Source organism: Gouania willdenowi, unplaced genomic scaffold (assembly GCF_900634775.1).
Source record: "Gouania willdenowi unplaced genomic scaffold, fGouWil2.1 scaffold_229_arrow_ctg1, whole genome shotgun sequence".
NCBI classification, from domain to species: Eukaryota; Metazoa; Chordata; class Actinopteri; order Blenniiformes; family Gobiesocidae; genus Gouania; species Gouania willdenowi.
In genome coordinates this window covers 1-5,842 of record NW_021144984.1, presented here as the reverse complement: position 1 = coordinate 5,842, position 5,842 = coordinate 1, and the positions used below count along the sequence as shown (strand labels likewise).

The following is a 5,842-nucleotide window of genomic DNA, read 5'->3' as shown; positions in this document are numbered from 1 at the left end:
CTGTGAGCATTTTTGAGCTGAGAAAGGAGAGAAAACTCTACAAAACACAGAGAAAAGTCATCAGTAAACCTCTACAGGACCAGGACTAGAACTTCAGAAGAGACTTTTAAGACCCGGACACCAGAAAAATAGACCATGGCCCTGGGCGTGGCACAAGGTAAGACCTGTTGTAATTATGCTCATCTGATAGATCTTATTTAATCATTTTAGCACTAAAAAGTTAAACATATGTTATGATTTATATTCTTGGTCTGTTTAAATCAGGTTTGGGACCTAAAACGTTTATATTTCACATTATAGGCCGACATAAAATGGTTTTAAAACAACAATATATAATCAAGAAATGCTGATTTATCATGTGTTATTCTTGCTTTTGTAATAATTTTACTCTGATGTGACACTTGCTCAGACTGTTTTACGATGGAGCATTATAAGGCAAGGCAAATTTATTTGTATAGCGCATTTCATACTCAAGGCAACTCAATGTGCTTTACATGATAAAACATTCAATTGTTTAAAATCAATAAGAACATTTAAAATCATCAGTAAGATCAATTAAAATCATCAGTAAAATCAATTAAAATCATGAGTAAAATCAATTAAAATCATCAGTAAAATCAATTAAAATCATGAGTAAAATCATCAGTAAATTCATCATGACATCATCAACATGACCAAAAATCTCTCTCAATCATATGCAGTAGAGAAAAAAAGTTCCTTTAACTTTGATTTAAAAATGTTCACATGTGATGCTGACTTCAGCTCTGCTGCAGTTTGTTCCACTTCTTTGCAGCATAACAACTAAAAGCAGCATCACCATGTTTACTGTGAGCTCTGGGCTCCACTATCTGACCTGTGTCCATAGATCTGAGAGACCTGCTGGGTTCATACCTGACTAACATGTCACTGATGTATTCTGGACCAAACCCATTCACAGATTTATACACCAGCAGCAGAACTTTACAGTCTATTCTGAGGCTGACTGGGAGCCAGTGTAAAGACTTTAAAACTGGAGTAATGTGCTCTGACCTCTTTGTTCTGGTTAAGACCCGAGCTGCAGCGTTCTGAACCAGCTGTAGCTGTTTGATGCTCTTTTGGGGGATTCCTGTCAGAAGACCATTACAATAGTCCAGTCTGCTGGAGATAAAAGCATGGACCAGTTTCTCCTGATCTTTCTGAGCCATTAAACCTTTCACTCTGGAGATGTTCTTTAGGTGGTAGAAGCTGTTTTTGTGATAGATTTGATCTGACTGCTGAATGTCAGATCTGAGTCAATCAGAACACCAAGGTTTTTGACTTGGTCTTTAGCTTTTAAAGATCCAGACTCAGATACTTGCTGACAGCAGTCCTCTTTTCCTTGTTACCAAAGACAATCACCTCCATCTTGTCATGGTTTAGTTGAAGGAAGTTTTCACTCATCCATCAGTTTATTTTTTCTAAACAGTCACACAACACCTCAATGGGACCATAGTCATCTGGGTTCAGTGATAGATATAGTTGTGTGTCATCTGCATAGCTCTGATAATCAACCTTACAGTTCTGTAAAATTTGTCCTAAAGGAAGCATGTAAAGGCTAAACAGAAGAGGTCCAAGAACAGATCCCTGAGGAACCCCACAGGACATTGGTAATCTGTCAGATTCAAAGTTTCCAATGCTTAAAAAATAACTTTGCTCCTCCAAGTATGACTTAAACCATTGCATTACTTTAACATTTAGTCCAACCCATGTTTGCAATCTGTGTAACAAAATTGTATGATCTACAGTGTCAAATGCAGCAGATTAGATCCAACAGAATGAGAACAGATACTTTTCCTGAATCAGTGTTCAACCTTATGTCATTGATCACTTTGATCAGAGCAGTTTCTGTGCTGTGATGAGAACGAAAACCTGACTGAAATTTATCAAATATTTTGTTGAATGTTAAGAATTGACTCAGTTGGTTGAAGATCACCTTCTCAATGATCTTGGCCATGAATGGAAGGTTCTGATTGGTCTATAGTTAGCCAGTATAGAGGCATCCAGTGTTCTCTTTTTTAACAGAGGTTTAACAGCAGCTACTTTCAGGGATTTTGGTACGGTGCCTGATTGGAATGAGCAGTTAATTATCTGACACAAATCAGTGACAATTGACTTTACAACAGTTTTAAAGAAGTTTGAGGGTATTGTGTCAAGGCAACACGTTGATGGATTCAGCTGCTGAACAGTTTCCTCTATTGTTTTTGGGTTCACTGTAATAAACTCTAACATTGTAGTTGACTCATCCCTCAGTGGTTGAAGCTGTTCAAGCATAACTTTTAATTGTATGTTCTTGACTTTTGGTGAGGTTCCACACAGAGGTAACCCCACTGCTCATTTTGGGGGTATATATTTAGTAGCGACGGTATAATTATTCAATCAGAGTGCTTAGCACCAGGACGACTTTTAATGGTGTCCCGGTTCAACTGGCATCCTGTTTAATTGAGGATTTACTTCCGACTACGTCACTGTGCTGATTGTGGCCGCTCAGCAACCTGTAAAATAATACTTGACTTCTCCCTCAATTATTTGAGCTCATTGTTTAATGTCTGTTAAATTATTATTAGTTTTTGACAACTGTTAGCGTGTGCAATTAAACATTTTCTTCATAGTAGCACGTAACAGTACGAGGCTGTTTTTTGCTGAAAAACTGATGTTGACAGGTAGCCACGGTAACTCAGGATGAGTTAGAACAGCTTTGTTGACAGGTTGTCATGGTAACTCAAAAGATGATAGAGCTAAGTTCTAAAAGTCCCAGAGGTAGACATCAAAGCCTAACTGTGTAATTACGATGCTGCACTAGTTACTTGGACCATAGTAATTTGGACCCCCATCAGAAGCTTACAGCCTGTTGGTATGTAGGAACTGCTAAATCAGCCTGATAGCACTGGTAATAGGTGTTTGATAAGCGTGTTGTGATGATGCATTTATTCCGTTTTAGGTTCATGACCTGTGGTCTGTGGCCAATCAAGTTTAAAAAAAAATTACAAAGAAAAACATGAGTTATAACATTGTTTGCTGACTGGCAAGCTTTTTCGGAGGGCTGGAATCAAAGATCCGAACACCTATGATGATTGTTTTATAGTTATAATGTATTTGATAGTACTTGTTTTAGACAATTTGATGATGTCTAATGTCCCCCCATTTTTTTTTCTTTTACAGCACCTAACATTGTTTACCGAAGAAATGGTGATGGAGAAGCCAAGTCCCCTGGATGTTGGGCAGGAGTTTGTGAGGCAGTATTATACTGTCCTAAAGAAGGCTCCAGCTTCTTTGCACAGATTTTATGGGAGGAGATCCTCCTTTGTTCATGGAGGACTTGATCCAAATGGAAAGCTGGCTGAAGCTGTGTATGAGCAAGAGGAAATCCGCAAGAAGATCAAGTCACTGCAGTTCAGTGAATGCCGCACAAAGATCTGGCACGTGGATGCCCATGGCACTCTGAGTGATGGAGTTGTTGTACAGGTGCTTGGAGAGCTGTCCAACAGTGGCCAACCAATGAGGAAGTTTATGCAGACGTTTGTGCTTGCTCTAGACGGTTCAAGTTCCAACACGTTCTATGTGCACCACAACATCTTCCGCTATGAGGATGAAGTATTCGGAGACTCTCATGCTGAGCATAAAGAAGAATCAGAGGAAGCTGTGGAAAAGGAGCCAAAGGAAAGGCAGCCATCCCCTGAGCCTCACCCTGACACTAATGGAGTAGAGGGGCCAATGGAAGAGCCAGCTCCAGAGCCTGAGCCAGACCCTAAAGCAGAGGAGATCAATTCTGAAAGAGAAAATAATGTCCTGGAAGAAATTAAGGACAAAACACTATCACAAGTTCATGAGGAATCTCCAACAAATACTCAGGAGGCTTCCAAGACATCATCCTGGACCCTGGTGACCAGCAAAAATCACTCACAAAAAGAGAAGAGGAAAGCGTGCAGAGTCGCCCCCTCTGGTATCCCCCCTCATGTTGACAAAGCAACACCGCCTAGAGTTGAGATGCAAACGACACCCCTGCACCCCAAAGAACAGCGCACTCGTGACAGACTGAGCGTCCCTCCACGAGGCCCTAGACCTGGTGGCAGAGATGGTGAGCCTGGGGTTATAGACAACAGGCGTGTTGTTCGACACCCTGACAGTCACCAGCTGTTTGTTGGAAACCTTCCACAGGACATTGTTAAGCGCGAGCTCAAGGAATTCTTCATGACATATGGAAATGTTGTGAACCTGTGGATTAACACCAAGAGCGTTGGGGGAAAATTGCCCAACTTTGGATTCGTGGTGTTCGACAACTCTGATTCCGTTCAAAGAATCCTGGAGGCGCAGGTAGAAGGGCCCATAATGTTCCAAGATAAGGTGCGTCTCAAAGTGAAGGAGAGGAAGCCGAGGGCAGTCCGTGAACAAGAGACCCGTCCCGGCCGGGTGGACATGGCCCCTAAACTGAGCATGGGCTCTGGAAGAGGAGCTGGTGGTCAGGGAGAAGGTCGCTTCACAACCCAGCGCCGCTGAGACGAGCATTGCCAACAAAGTGGATGAAGTCTCATGTTCATCTTCAAGTGTTGTTGTTTAAAGAATAAAATATTCATGTAAAAAATTCTGATATACTGTATTTGTTTTTCTTTCATTACTTTGTAGTGTAACCTAGCTGGTCAACCAGTTGTTAATAAAAAAAAATGAAAAACCCAGAAAAGCGCTATATAAAATTGATGTATAATAATAGAAATAATAATTTATTTTTCTCTTGTTTGGTGTTTGTTCTTTATTTGAAGTAAATATTGAGCGGATGTAACGCAAGCAATTTCTCGCTGAGATTATTAAAATATTTCTGATTCTGAAGTTACATTCTTGAAAACTAATGTATGTACTGTATACATAAAAAGGTCACTCTTTATTTGAAGCTTTATACATAAGGCTGACCATAAGCTGTCATTAGCATAAATAAGGTGTCATTAAGCTGTCATTAAGTGTTGTTTACAAAATTATGACACATTATGACACTCATTTCAGTTCAGGGGCCAAATACACAACAGTTTAATCTTAAATGGGCCACAGATTTTATGCTGGAAAACGAGTAATTTTAACATTATTGAGCCCTAGTTTGCACTTACTGGCGCCCTGTCCAGGGTGTACCCCCGCCAAGCGCCCTATGAGAGCCGGAAATTGGCACCGGCAGACCCCCGCGACCCTGTTAAACGGGAATAAGCGGGTATGAAAATGGATGGATGGATAGTTTGCACTTCTACATATACAGTTCATAATTTTAAATTATGTAAGAAACAAACCATATCTGAGCCGATATCAGACCCAAAAGGATCTTCACTTTAAATACCCTAGATTTTGTGACCAATTTAATTAAGGGCAATACTATGTAAAAATTTGAGGAAAAGTTTGTAAGAATTTTGAATTTTTCAACTGTTTCACTTTAAAAAAATAACTGAATCATGCGATATAAGCACGGGAAAACCTGTGCGCTTCTGCAAATATGTTAAGATTGGTTTAAACAATGATTCGTGTGTTTCTCTCTCATTTTTACTTCTCCTGAGGATTTGGCCCCGCCCATGCGTTGACACGTGTAGGTTAGGGTAGTAACGAATGACACTTATAAACATCCTTCATGACACCTTATTAATGCTAATGATAGGTGTCATGTCATAAAAATAACAGCGTAATGTCAAACTTACGTATAACACTTTTAAAAGTGTTCCCCCAAAAAAAATGAAAATATGACTTATGTGTGAGAGACAACAGCAGTTATTCTTTGGCCATCATAACGCTGACTAAGGGTGTTTTGATCCAATATTGATATCGGTCCCAAATCAGAAAAATGAAGAAAGAACGA

At 39.9% G+C, this 5,842-nt stretch overlaps 1 pseudogene; it reads left to right on the top strand.

Annotated features, from left to right (window-relative positions):
- Positions 1–2,817: 2,817 nt before the first annotated feature.
- On the top strand, positions 2,818–4,528 carry LOC114459010 (ras GTPase-activating protein-binding protein 2 pseudogene; annotated as a pseudogene).
- The last annotated feature ends 1,314 nt before the right edge of the window (positions 4,529–5,842 follow it).